Source organism: Siphateles boraxobius, unplaced genomic scaffold (genome assembly GCF_051911475.1).
Source record: "Siphateles boraxobius isolate OS27281-9 unplaced genomic scaffold, OSU_SipBor_1 8, whole genome shotgun sequence".
Lineage (NCBI taxonomy): Eukaryota > Metazoa > Chordata > Actinopteri > Cypriniformes > Leuciscidae > Siphateles > Siphateles boraxobius.
Window position 1 is genome coordinate 13,024,381 of NW_027509208.1, and position 15,362 is coordinate 13,039,742.

The 15,362-nt window shown below is 41.3% G+C and overlaps 1 long non-coding RNA gene across 1 annotated transcript in view; it reads left to right on the forward strand.

The window, feature by feature from the left end:
- Positions 1–15,362, forward strand: part of LOC143729550 (uncharacterized) — a 30,328-nt gene that overhangs the window by 9,563 nt on the left and 5,403 nt on the right. The window lies entirely within an intron of this gene.

Sequence of the window (15,362 nt, forward strand, 5' to 3'; positions counted from 1 at the left end):
GTAACCACATAGTAGCAAATATTAAATGTCACCTGTGTTCTGTTAATCAGTGTTCATCAGTGTTTGTATTTAGTTTCATTCTATTCAGTCAGTCTTTGTCCGATCTTATATAGGCTACAAAATATCTGAGTTACTTTTTAAAATAAATAACAGAAGTTACTCAAAAACAATACAAACAGTAAAATGTAACCTCAGAATTCTATGCAAACCTGCAATACTTAAATATGTTCATTTATACAATTATATTTTATGTATTTAATCTCACTATATTAACCAATGTCTTTGCTGCTGACCTTCAGTGATCTAATTCAACCATACCAATAAGCAAAAATGACTTTAGACAAACATCGCAGTTTTATTTTTTTTATATTGGTGAAGTAAGAGCATTTAACTTTCTTCAGCAGCACAGCAGCTGCATGGTTTGTTTTAGCTGCGCCCTCTGCTGTACAGACTTGAATTTTCATTTCCTTCAGCCTGAGGCTTAAGCCTGGTTCACACGGGACGATTTTAAAATTGTCGGCCGATTTTCCAAACCTGAGAGACCCCACACACAGCGATAAAAAACCATGGGTCTAACAGTTTTGGTCGTACAGTGTGTGGTGCGCAGCCACACGGCAAAATCAACACATCACACACGAACCAATTTGACTCCCGAGCATTCCCAGGTCAGACGGAAAATCTCACAAAATCCCTCGAGATCAAACATGACTTCAGAGTAAACAATCATGGCGGACGAAGAGGATGCAGTGGTGATAGTTTGTAGTTTGTTTTTAACCGAAAATACGTTATCAAAAGAAAAGGCGATGGTCAAAGAAATGGAGACAATGTGAGCATGGACGGCTGTTTTGATTTTGTTTCCCGGTGCTTCCTCTGCGCCTCGTCACCTCGCTTTCTGATTGGCTACACGCCACAGGCTGCGTGCTCGTTTGTCCCCGGGGGGCACCACACACGAGGAGAAAAAACAAGCTAACATCTAAGCAAGCCCAGCTTAGACGAGGAAGAGTAACGCAAAAGTAACGTAACGCAATTACTTTCCATAAAAGTAACTGTAATATAATTAGTTTCCTTTTTTAAGGAGTAACGCAATATTGTAATGCATTACTTTTAAAAGTATCTTTCCCCAACACTGCCCACAACACCCTGACATTGTGGTAAAGAGACTTTTGCGTCGGCATGCACCACTTGCATTTTCTTCAGAAGATGCTGTTTGGTGTTGTTTGTGTAATGATGTGGAAATTAGGCACTGCACCTTTAAGCTTTGCTTGTGACTCTAGAAAGGGTGCATGGCATTGTTTTTGTAAAAATGTTGCTGCAGCATTTAACGGATAACAGACTTACACAACAAGGCTGTTAATAAACTCACAGAATTCTTGTTTTAAAGGCCATGTTATGTCCTCATGCCAACCTTAATCTGGCCTGCTCATTTGTTTGTGATCAATATTATTCTCCAGAAGGATAAGAAATGGTCATTAGAGAACTGGGGAGTGAGTTCTCTCTTGCCATTACTATTGTCCATTATCTCTGCCTCCAGTACTTTAGCCCCCCCCCCCCCCCCTCCTCTCTCTCTCTCTCTCTCTCTCTCTCTCTCTCTCTCTCTCTCTCTCTCTCACACACACACACACACACACACACACACACACACAAACACACAGACTCACTCTTTTCTTTACTTAGGCATGTTTTTTCTGTCAGGTTTTTATAATCCAGCTGCAGGGGACTGACATTGGCTCATCATTAATCACCCAGCGTATTACTGTGTGAATATGGAACTTGAACAGATGTAGCCTAGACAGCTGCCATTACTCGACTCTATGTTTATTATACAGGGACAACACTTGTCTTTCGATAAGAGTCTAAAAGAAAAAAGTTTGAGGTTAAAGTTTTTTTGCACAGATGTTATGAACAGGTGTGTGTAGCCTGGTAAACCGTATGGTGACAAAATGTCCCCACAAAGATGTTAATATCTGAAATCCTTGTCCTTGTGGGGGCAGTTTAGGTCCCCTTGAAGAAAACAGCTTAGAAATCATCCTATGTGATGCTTTTTTAAAATGTAAAAATGCAGAAAGTTTTCTGTGATGGGTAGGTTTAGGGGTAGGGTTAGTAAAAATCCCTAAAACATGAAAACGTGTGTGTGTGTGTGTGTGTGTGTGTGTGTGTGTGTGTGTGTGTGTGTGTGTGTGTGTGTGTGTGTGTGTGTGTGTGTGTGTGTGTGTGTGTGTGTGTGTGTGTATTTGTGTGTGTGTGTGTGTGTGTGTGTGTGTGTGTGTGTGTGTGTGTGTGTGTGTGTGTGTGTGTGTGTGTGTGTGTGTGTGTGTGTGTGTGCGTGTGAAAATGTCAATCATATCAATTCAAAGAATGATCATAGATGTGTCACTGATGAACACCAGGATTGATCCTTGTCAAATCAATGCTTTAAGTTTTAAGCCTATATCATTGAAGTGGAAAGCATTATGTTTATAGTCATATGCACTTTATTCACATCAATAAGTGGTGCAAAATGTATTTGAGTGCCCTGACTCATATATTCTGATTTGCTGTGATCTGATTTTCGCTGTGTGAGTGAATGTTTTCCTTACGCATATCTTGGCAGTAGGCACCATGTGGTGTATTAAAGGAGAAACAAAAAACTCATGAGGATTGTGAGAGTTTGCAGTACAGTTCCTCAAACCTGAATTAAACCTCAAATGCTGACAGCAAGAGAGTAGGAAAAAACAGTGAGCAATCTTGCTCTTGTTGCTGTTGGCACAGCGTAAGAAAATGACTTCATCTCGGAGAGACGCAGATTTCTCAGCACTAACTGGCAATCAGGAAAAGGTTCCTAAAACATTTTCCCCTTTTCGGGTTAATTGGCGGGATACCCAGAAGATTTTCTGTTCATTTGTTTTACCAAGGAGCAGTTGTCGGGAAATCATCTCTCATCATCAGAGGAAGAAGAGTAGGACATGAGTGATGAGTGTTTAGTGCGCTCCCACCCTCTCTCCAAGCAACATCAACATGACAACAAAGCAGGAAGTTCAGCCTCTGTACAGCCTCCTTATGGACCTTTGGGAATCTGAGTGGTTGGAAAAGGTCATGATTAATAATTTAATATTTATTAGTTTAGCTAACGCCCTTGCTTCACTAACAGGGGGAGTCTCAAGTTGCTAAACTCTCTGTTTAGGACCCATATGAAGGCACGTGGTTAGACCATGTTTTTGTGAGATGTTTTATTTTACATATTAAAAACTTGTTATCTACTACTACTATTTGTCTACTGAGCTAAATGCTCACCGTATGTGTATGGGGAACCTACCCAACTAAGAGGGAATGTTCTCAGAACGTTCTGGCAAGGTTTGCTCAAAGTTATCTGGTCTTTAATAACATTCTCAAAACATTAACATAATAACATAATTTATACATTGTTCATGAAACGTTTTTCTGAAACATTTTAGTTGAACGTTGTAGCAATGTTCAGGGAAGAAGGAGGCGGGAACCGGCGAACAATCAAAGAAACTTTATTTAAAATAAAACAAACAAACCAAAATACTGCCAGCAGCCCCTCGCGGTCGACTGCTGGCTACCGAAAATAAACATAAGGAACTGCCAGCAGCCCCTCGCGGACGACTGCTGGCTAAAATAAAATACAAAAACCAAACAACTAAAATACAGGCCTGTTCCTCTCTCGATCATCAACGTCGTCGCTTCCCATTTATGCTTCCGCTCCTCCGTGAGAGACGCGAGACCTATGTGCTTCACAGGTGTTGCTCATTAGCAATCGCACCACCTGCCTCGTGCCGTTCTCTCACGTCCCTCGGCCGTCCTGTTCGCCACAAACGTTCGTCTAAAATTTTTTTTTTCATTGTTACTAGTTCCCTTTCAAGATGATCCCTGCGTCAATTGTTGGTAAGGGAACGCTCCGCATGATGTCTTGAAGCACATTTAAAATCAGTCCAATGGTGTGGCGGAACGTCAGAGTCGGGTGACGTCATGAACCAGAAAACTATAAAGCCTAACCAAAACAGAGTCGCGCTAGCTTCTGTGTCTACAGTAGCGCTCATTGTGAAACTGTCCTTGTCTATTTGGTGTTGTTTTGTCTTTGTATTCGATATATATATAAAGTCATGCTGAGCAAGCAGCAGTTCAGGATGTGTGTGCACCACTGCCTGCTTTATTTAACGGGTGGGGACACACACCATCTTTGTGTAGTTTGTCTGGGTGAGGAGCATGCACAGTCAGCGCTCCAGGGTGCTGGCTCTGAGCACTGTGATGTGCTTCCAATGCGGACACTCCGATCCCGCCTGGCGTTCTGCCAAGGCACAGCGGCGATCACAGATATGGGATTCGCAAATGGATCTATCAGCGTGGGTTAGAGACGGGCCGAGCCTTATCTCTGCCTTTACCTGGTATATCCAGTGCCTTCTCTCAGGGTTTGGAAGCACACGCTGTGGTTCCTTCCGCCCCGATTGAGGTACAGACACTGCAACTATCTAGTTCTGAGGAACTGGACGTTGTCAGTGTCAATGCAAGAGATTCTGAGGAATCGCCACCTCAGTCTCATGCATTTGAAGAGCTGGTTGAGGTTGTGACAAGAGCGGTTGAAAGACAGTTTATTGTTTGAAATAAACAGGAGGTTCAAAAGTAAACTAAAGGAACACTTCCTACCATCATGGTCACAACCTCAACGCCGGGGCCTATCGTTTTTTCCTGATCTCCACACCGAGGTGTCAAGATCATGGGAAAAACCAGTTTCATATAGAGTGTATAGTGCACAAACATCCAATTATTCCTCTATATCTAACTATAAAGAGCACGGTTATGGGAAGATGCCAAAAGTGGAAGAGACGCTTGAGAGCTATCTTTCCCCGAAGCGGCATCTTCCCTAAAGGCCCTGACATTACCCACTAAGCCAGTCAGAACCACATCATCACTAGTGGGTAAAACTTATTCAGCAGCTAGTCAGGCTGCAGCATGGCTTCACACAATGTTACTGCTGCAGGTCTACCAAGCTAAATTGTTAGGAGACATGGATGAGGGCGGGGGAATTGGCCCTGACATAGTTTGCGAACTACGTTGAGCCACAGATTTATCTCCCAGGGCCACCAAGGAGACAGCTAAATCCATTGCCGCTCTATGGCAGCCCTGGTGGCCACTAAGAGGCATCTGTGGCTCAATCTGAATAATATAAAAGAAAAGGACAAGAATGGTCTTATGGATGCGCCCCTGTCACCTTCTGGCCTCTCTGGTCACTCTGTAAATTCAGTCGTCGAGTGGTTCCAGGACGCAGCCAAACAGGCGGCCGCTTTCCAGAAGCTCCTCCCTGTCGCTCTCATGCCTCTGGGGCTGCTGAGCGGGAGCAGCACCAAACTTCAGAAGCCAGCTCTTCACACCATGCCACCCAGAAGCAGAGTGTTGCCTCCTGTGCTCCCCCAGAGAAAGGCTCGGGACAGGAAGGGTGCTCTAACCCGCAGTCTTCGAAGGGTAAGATGGATCTGAGGACTGTCATTATCTCTAAGAAGGCTGCGGGCAAGAGCTGGTGTGTGGTGAGCGCACTGGCGCCATTGTACTGTGGCTGCCGTCGCATCATCCAAGTGGATGCTGCACACTGGTGGTGGCTGAGGAGAGACCCCGACATGGTTGTGTAGCGCTTTGGGTGAACAGTAGTACATATGAAAGCGCTATATAAAATGCCTCATTCATTCATTCATTCATTCAATAGGTCCTGACGCCCGAGGGGTCAGGCCAATGAGGACAGTCCCCCCCTCTAAGCTGAGCGGTCAACACCTCATTATACGGTGCCCTCAGGTGACCATTCTGCCAACCCTGCCACCTCGTGTGCTTCAGGGCGCAGCGGTCTCTTGCGAGCACATATCTCAAGGACCACCCGATTGCACAACAAAAAACAGAAGCCAGTCTCGAGAATCTGGTACCACTTGTAGAATTTTTGGCAGCATGGAAGCTACTGCCAAATGTTTCCCATTGACCATAGAAAAAGGGTATCAAATACATTTCAGGTCTCACCCGCCCAGGGTTTATGGGGGTCCTATCCACCGTGGTGGGCTTCGAGCAGGTTCTGGTAATGGAACAAGAAGTGGAAACCCTGTTAGAGAAAGAAACCATAGAATATGTACCTCCCTCCAACAGGGAAATCGTGTTCTACAGCCGGTATTTCATAGATCCAAAGAAGGATGGGCGGTCGTGTCCCATTTTGAATCTTCGAGTGCTAAACGAGTCTGTCATGCAACTAAAGTTCAAAATGTTAACACTGAGAAAAATCGTGGCACAGATCAGATCCGAGGACTGGTTTGTCAAAATAGAACTCAAGAACGCAGACTTCCATATCCATCTTTCCATATCACAGGAAGTTCCTGAGGTTCGCCTTCGGGGGCAATGCTCAATGAATATTGAGTTCTTCCGTTCGGCCTAGCACTATCACCCCGCACTTTCATAAATCACCAGGGGGGTTTGCACTCGCGTCCACCCTGCAAACTGGCGCACCAAATCCTCCTGTGGTCCAGAATATAGGAGCAGACATCCTGTCGAGACAGGGGCTGAGGCCCGGGGAATGAAGGCTCCACCCCGAGGTGGTGGAGCAGATAATGAGGGTGTTTGATCAGGCACAAGTGGATCTGTTTGGGTCTCGAGAGACGTCTCACTGTCCACTTTGGTTCTCCCTCACTCATCCAGCTCCTCTCAGACTGGATGCTATGGTACAAATGTATTCGAGGCTACATTTGTATGCATTTCCCCCGATCACTCTGTTCCCAGGAGTTCTGGAAAGAGTTCGCAGGGACCAGGTTCGCCTACTTCTTACAGCCCCGCGGTGGCCGGGCCGAGTATGGTTCCCCGATCTAGTGTCTCTCCTCGACGGTCCTCCACTGGAGTTAACCGTCAGGAGGGACCTTCTGTCCCAAGCATAGGGCTGGGTATTGTTCAAAATCTTTCGATCTGGTCCCAATTTTTATACCTCAGTTTCGATAACGGTTCCTAACGATACTTTTTTTTGATACCAATTTTATGAAATCCATTTGAACAAGATTACATAACACATTACCTCAGAAAAACTTTGGTTTAATTTTTTCAGTTTGACTCATGCTCCTAGCCAGTGCAAAAAGGAACAAAAAAAGCACAAAGGAACAAAAAATGTTTTATAAAGAGCTCATGCTCACCAAAGCTGATTTTTTTTCAATACAAAATACAGTAAAACTTGTAATATTGTAAAATTGTATTACAATTTAAAATCTTATTTGAATATATTTCAAAATGTAATTTATTGAAATGAACTGAATTCAAAGCTGAATTTTCAAAATCATCACTTCAGTGTCACATGACCCTTCAGAAATATGAACAGTTTTCTGCTTAATATTTTGGAAACTATGATAAATTTTTTCATGATTCTTTGATGAATAAAAAATTCAAAAGAACAGCATTTATTTAAAAACGAAATATTTTGTAACATTACATATGTAATACATCCTATTCCTTACTGAAAATAAAATTTACTAATTGACTAACCAACACATTTTTGAACGGCAGTGTACATTCACTAGGTTATTATTTATTGCAATATAAACACGGTCAGAGTGATCAACAAGGTATCTCTTAATTTACCAGTCGAAGTCGGAGCAACTTTTATGTTTACTCCGTGCACTGTCAAGGTCTTCATCATATTTGTCGTCTTTGCAGCAATTATTTTACCCCAAATACTGCATTGCTGTTGGCATGGAGCCTAGAGAAATTTACCCACACTTTTGATCGACTTTTCCACATCTTTACGGTACTATGTGTGTGTGCTCGCGTCTCAAATGAATGTGTGTGCGAGTTTGTGTGTGTGCTCGCGTCTCATATAAGTATGCGCGTGGACGTGGAGAGTTTGTGCGAGCATGCGCGCGTCTCATATGAGTATCATATGAGTCTCATATGAGTTCCGTGCGTCTTGTGTGTGTAGAGTTTGCGTGTATGTGCATTTCATATGTATTTGTTTGAGCACTGATGTTGACGAGTTAACTCCTTAGGTATCGAAATCTGGAACCGAACAACATGTCATTTTTCGATACTCGATAGTATCGAGGCAATTCAGTCGGTACCTAAAAAGTATCGAACTCGCTACCCAGCCCTACCCAAGCAGGGGGCTCGATTGTTCACCCCCGTCCAGAACTGTGGAACCTGTGGGCTTGGTATCTGAAGGGGCCCAGCTCATAGGGACAGATCTCTCAACTGAGGTTGTAGAGACCATTCTACATTCCAGAGCTCCCTCCACGAGGAAACTTTATGCCTTGAAGTGGAGAGTTGTCACTTCATGGTGTAGTGACTGTCAGTTGGACCCAGTTAATTGCCCGGCTGGTACAGTGCTGGAGTTCCTGCAGGAGCGGTTCACTGCAGGTCTATCCGGCTAAGTTCCTGACCCTAAAAGCTATGTTCCTTCTCGCTATCACTTCTCTTAAAAGGATGGGAGATTTGCAAGCACTGTCGGTTGTACCCTCGTGCTTAGACTTTGCACCTGGCATGGTTAAAGCGTTCCTTCATCCTAGACCAGTTTATGTTACAAAGGTCCCCATTATTGTTGCCAGATCTTTCATTCTGCAGGCCTTTTGTCCTCCTCCCTTCTAGAATAATCTGCCATGCCCAGTCAGGGCGCTAGATGCCTATGTCCACTGACAGAGCTGCCCTGTGGCATAAATCTGAACAGTTGGGTCCCAAATCTCTACACTAGTGTCCAAGGTGCTCTCGTTCTAGTGCTGCTCCTCGCGATTTCACACTGGACAGACACTTGTCGCTATGGTGGTGTTGGTATAGACGTTCCCTTAACATCAATCGAAGCAGCGCGAGTTCCCTTAAAAGGGAACGTCTCGGTTACGACTGTAACCTCGGTTCCCTGAAGAGGGAACAAGACGCTGCGTCACCTTGCCATATCTCCTATGTGCCTATCAGTGACTACTGCAGACTTTTACAAAGCTAGCGCGGCTCTATTTTGGGAGGGCTTTATAGTTTTCAGCTTCATGACGTCACCTGCCTCTGGTGTTCTGTCACACCATTGGACTTTGGACATTGGATTTTACATGTGCTTCAAGACGTCATCACACGAAGCGTTCCCTTAGCGTCAATTGACGCAGCGTTTCGTCCCCTCTTCAGGGAACTGAGGTTATAACCGTAACCGAGGCGTTTCAGAACGTTCAGAGAACTTTCAAATCTAACATTCCCATAATGTTTGAAGAATGATAAAATGGATATCCACATCTTCTTGCATAACCAAGAAAAAATGTGTTTTGGTTCAGAGAACATTCAGAAATCATGTTTTTATAACTTAATGGGAACATTCTTAGAACATATTTTTGTTAGCTGGTAAGTGTTTTAACATAAATCATTCAACTTCATTTGACCTTTTTGCGTGTTCTGAATATGATTTTCTTCTTTTTACAACCGTTCAGCCAGATATCCTGAATGCTTTCATCATTTTTCTCTCTAGAATAAAGTCCCTTTCAGTGTTTTCGCTCCCAGTATATTGCACTCAACACATTTGGGAACTCCTAGATCAAGTTTCACACCAAAGCATCATTATCCCAACACTACTGATTCTTAAAAGGGAGGTCTTCGCACTGATTGCAATTTTCATTGAAAAAGCAACCGATGAGGTCCGGTGATTTCTGGTGACATGATGTGGGTTTGTCCAGTGATGCGACAAAGTTAAGAGTTTACCTTCATTTAAATGAGTAGAAACTTGATGCAGAGGCTACTAATGGGAGTGAAGTCACTGGTAATCAAATGAGCTCCTTTCAGTCATTACCTGCTCTATGTGTATGATTACTGTATATCACATTCAGTGATATAATAAATAAATAAAAATCAGGAGAAAACCCTGTCAGAAAATCCAAAAAATACAATGGAAATCAATGGGAATGGAAACTGTTTGGTTACCAACATTCTTCAAAATATATTTTCAGTCTCAGTCATGTTAGGTTGAGTAATAACAGAATTTTTTGGGTGAACTATCCCTTTTATACCTAAAGGTTGATCACACATTAGAAACTTGACTCCCTTTCTTGAGAACATTTTTGTGTCTCAAAAGGCAAAGAAAATTATTTAATTTGTATCATAAAGTACCAAGTTTATAAGTTACAAATTTCAAGGTAGTTCTAGGATAGTTTTGTCTTTGTCTTGATGTAAAGACTAGTAATATTTCCTTCTGTCAGTTGTCAAGTCATTGCCTTCAGGCACAGCAAACTTGAACATAAGCAGTCCAGTCAGATAATGGTTTCATTCCCCTTATATGTCTCTGTCAACCATGTCACATCAAAAAGTGAATTCAACCATATACAGCCAGACTGAGGGAACTAATTTTTAATTTGTTCATATATATATATATATATAATTTAAGATTAGGAAGAAAATAAAAGTTATATATTCCCACATATATTAGCAGCACAACTGTTTTCAACACTGATTAGAAGAAATGTTTCTTGAGCAGAAAATCTGTATATTACAGTGATTTCTGAAGGATCAAATAACAGAAGATTGGAGTAATGAGTCATCAAAGAAATAAATTACATTGTATAATATATTAAAATATAAAATAGTTATTTTAAATTCTAGTAATATTTCATAATATTACTGCTTTCACTGTGTTTTTGATCAAGCAGCCTTAATTAGCATAAGAGACTTCTTTCAAAAACATTATAAAATATTGTGTTTGTCTTGGTTTATATTCCCATGTATGCATTCATTTTATGTAATGTAAGCTCTCACATAAGTACCCAATCTAAATTAAACAGCAACACAAACAAAAGGACGGGACACTCTGTGTTGTGACACACACGTACACAGAGAGGCCTGAAAACAGAGCTGTGTGAGGAATGTTGGGGGTGTTAAGGGGTGGGCAGAGGAGAGTTTGATTGGTGTGGGCAGCTGAGATTTGTCCCCCAGCTGTAATGACAGATTACTCAGCAGGTGTGCCACTCATCCCTCACAGTAGAGCTAAAACTGTGTGCTGGATCGCACAACTTAGCTCTCAGACACTTTTCTGGTTCTGCATGCAATATATGTACAAAAGCCTGTGTGTGTGTGTGTGTGTGTGTGTGTGTGTGTGTGTGTGTGTGTGTGTGTGTGTGTGTGTGTGTGTGTGTGTGTGTGTGTGTGTGTGTGGATGCGTGGCTGACGCAATGCCACTTTGACTGTTAGGTAGAAGAGTTCACCTCAGTGTGGGCTCTGCAGAAGTGTGCATCAAGGGCGCATAGTGGCCACAAAAAGGCCAGTCGTGAGCACCCTTCTGAAACTTAAAATGTCAAATACCCTGTACAGTCTTGCAAGACCATCGGCCCTATTTTAACAATCTAAGGGTATGGTCTTAAGCGCACAGGAAAAATGGTTGGCGCGCTCAGCGCATGGTCTAAAAGGGTTGTCCCTATTCTTAATGAGTAATGGGTGTGTTTTGGGCGTAACGTGCAATAAACCAATTAGAGTTATACCAGAGTTATACCTAGAGTTAAACCAATTATCCCCCATTCCCTTTAAATCCTGCACCATTGACTTTAGACCAGTTTTTTGTTGGTTAATGGCGCAGTCTATTGCAGTTGCCCCAAAATACTAACGCACCAAAAATGCATATGAAAACACCTCCTTTTCAGACCAGTATGCCATGGGCGCGGCTAAAACTAGCAAAAAACACTTGCGTCTCATATGATGGGGGTGTATGATAGGGCCCCATGAGTGCACATGATCTGTGTAATTTTGGACAAGACCTCTGTGTTAAAAATTGGGTCACTGAATCATTCACTTATTCAATTTTTCATTCAGGATTCACATTTTGTTATTTTGTTGCATCGTTTGAAACTATTTTTGTTTGTGCAACAAAAAAGTAACTGGCAACACCGTAATGTCCAATATTATCACATCCAATATTAACTTCTTGTTTATTGAACTGTTATACGAAAGCTTTATCATACTTGCAGCAGCAAGGTTTTATTTATATATCTATTATATATACTATATCTTAATCATGAAGATATATTTATATCAGCTAAAATACACAGCAAAGAATGTCCTGATATTTTCATATCAGTCGAGCACATTTAATGATTGTGGTTGTGGTCCTGCTTGAAACACAAGTACAATAGAGGGAAAACTCGAGTTTATGTCTTCATGCAGACCTGCATTTGTGTTTGTGTGTCTGGACTCTCTCCAGCCCCCCGTATACCCATTACAGCCCCTTCAGTCTGTCACACTTTCGTTTGATGGCTCTTTACAGCAGGGCGGGCTTATGCCGCAGGGGGGAACTCAGCCTTTGATAGTCTTTATGCGGAACACATGTGGGGCAGAACCTGAAGCAGCCCTGCTGAGAAGACCTGGCCCCCAAAAGTCACTCTCGTGTTCATCACTTGCCATCAGTCACTAACAGGCTCCCATCTTTATTCTCACTTTTCATTCAATCACAACCTAAATCCCTCTGTTATAAGGCCATAAGGAATTTTTTAAAAAGCATTTTGTGAAATAATTTGGAAAATGGTAATTTGTGGATCATATTGGCAAGTGGTACTCAGAGCTGTGAAATGCTAATTATCTCAGCGAGAGATCTGTATTCACTCAGCATGGCATTCCAGCAGGACTCAGCCTCACTGCAGTGGGATTATGTGGATGAGTGGGAGGGAATGTCTCCACAATAGGATTAGATTGATTTGTATCTTCATTATGTCCCTAATGGAGCTTGAGAGTGTGTCTGCTAATGTGGGTCCAGCCTACTTTGTTTGAGTTAGACGGCTTCCTATAGAGTTGCTCATTCTCCCTTTAACAGTTTAGACTGAAAGACAATGCAATACACTTTAGATTACACTTTCTATAAAGTATATCAATAACTACCAAAATGTCTTGCTGCAAAAAGATCCTAAAAAGCTATAAAAAACACTTTTCACTTTTCTCTCTCCTCAAATCCTCTCTCCTCTAGTGCCTCCTGTAGAACAGACTGGTCATGACAGGAGGCCCTGTATTTATCCAATAACAAGGCTCTGCTTGAGGGCCCAGATCAAGTTGCATCTAATGCTATAGCAAGGAGCTGCTGCTGAGAGACATTGCTATTTGAAACAGCTAAGGTTTCAAGGTGCCTAACAAAGCCTGTGGAAAGGAAATTATATAGAGGGAGAGTTGGGAAATAAAAAGGGAGGGCAAACGTAGGGAGGGGAAAAGAATATGAAAGACACTCGAGATGGAGGGAATGGATAGGGGGGCGAAATGATTGTGCATGAAATAGTCAGTGGGAAGAAGAATTAAATGTGAAGAATATAAGTGGAAACAAGGAAAAACAGGACAATGGCTAAAATGTATGTGTGCACAAATGTGGGTGTAAATATGGTTGAGTTGGTATTATGATGCACATAATTAAATTGGCATAGTTTTGAGGAATTTATGGAAAATAATTCCATGACAAACATATTTTTTAAAATTATATATTAATGTTTTATCTTTAAATGTAGAATATTAGATAAATAATTTAAACATGTAAATATCATTTATTTACGATTACCGAGAAATGACAAACATATGATTATCTGTATCACCTTTTCCTTTTTCATCCTTAATGTACACCACACACACACACACACACACACACACACACACACACACACACACACACACACACACACACACACACACACACACACACACACACACACACACACACACACACACACACACACACACACACACATACTGTTTTTTCAGGGGCCCCTGTTAGTATTTGGTTACACATTGCTCTCCATTTTCTGGAAGGAATGACCACATCGGTTGCCTAGGGGATCAGACCAGGAAGGACAGCCGCCCGTGTTGAGCTGGAAATAGCCTTGAAGCTCTGACAGAGGAAAAAAGAACTTCTAGGCAAATCAATACACTGATGGCCTCTCCGAGATAATCTCCTTTTAAGTTTTGCTTACCTTCATAGCATCTCCACATGTTCGATCATCGCCATGGCATATTCATCCGTATGTGTTTAGCCCCCTCTGTGAGTATGTGTTTTGGAATTCCCTCACGTCTATCTGCGCTAGGAGATGTGCAATAAGGAACACAGGAAGTATTAGTATAATTTGAGGTCAAAGGTCATCTGTTGTCTGGTTTGGATGAGGTGAACCCTCGGTTTGATGTGAAGCATGTGGGGTCCCTTAGCAGCATTTGTGCATTATTCTTATTAGCACTAGTAATGTTAATTTTTATATACACTCACATTTAAGTTTATATATGAATTTGGTAGCACTTATGGTTATATATTATACATTGTAACATTAGTTAGTGTATTAGGTATCATGATAACAATAATAAACAATACTTTTAACGAATTTATTAATCTTGGTTATTTTAATATTTTAATTCATATTAAAATAAAATATAATTGAATTAATTATTTTATTATTTATTATTTTATTTTTAATATTTTATTGTAATATAAGATACATTTATCTTATTTGTATTCTATTATATGAATTAAGATCAATTACCAAAGAAAGATTGTATATTTTTATTGTTAAATTAACAATACCTTTATTAATGATTTAACTAATGAAGTGAACTTTATTTTAAAATGTTGCTATGTTTTAATAGTTCATGTCTGGGAACTCTTTATCTGGTAAAGCTCAAATGTTCAAAGACCCCATTTCCAAGAAAATACGTATTAGGTTTATTTAAACAATTAAACCCAGATTTCATATCCTGTTTCTGTAGCTATTTCTTCTGTACTTTGTTTGTTTGTTGAGTCTAGGGAATAACTGAACAATGATTATTTCCCAAGGGACATTGTCCTACTTTGCTTATCCGTTATCCGTCTATATTCTAAATATTGTATGCACTCACTATTTATTTATTTCATCAGATTTGGTCTCTAAAACACATTTAGACAACTCTCAAGTGAGGCAATTATATATGTAATTTTCAAATTTTATCAAATTGATAATATTTATTCTATTTTGATAAATTAACTATAAATTATCAACTCATAAGTTAGGACTCTAGAAGTTAGGATGTTTATTTGCGTTTTTGAGCATGTATTTAAGATGTCTTCTGCTGCAAAGCTGAATGGGCAAAAAGTGCCAGCTAGTTGGTCAGATACTGTGAATCTCTTTCCTCTCTCTGTACGGTGCCAACTCCATTTACACTGTACCACGCTGTTCTCATCTTACTGCATCACCCTGTCAGCATTTTCTTCTCCCCAATACTCTCTCTCTCTCTCTCTCTCTCTCTCTCTCTCTCTCTCTCTCTCTCTCTCTCTCTCTCTCTCTCTCTCTCTCTCTCTCTCTCTCTCTCTCTCTCCAAACTCTTTCAGTTGTCCTTTGGAAGAGCAGCAGTATAGTAACCCCTCTATCCACATGTCAATAATTGTAAGCTTCAGAGGGCAATCCTCATGAATGCTC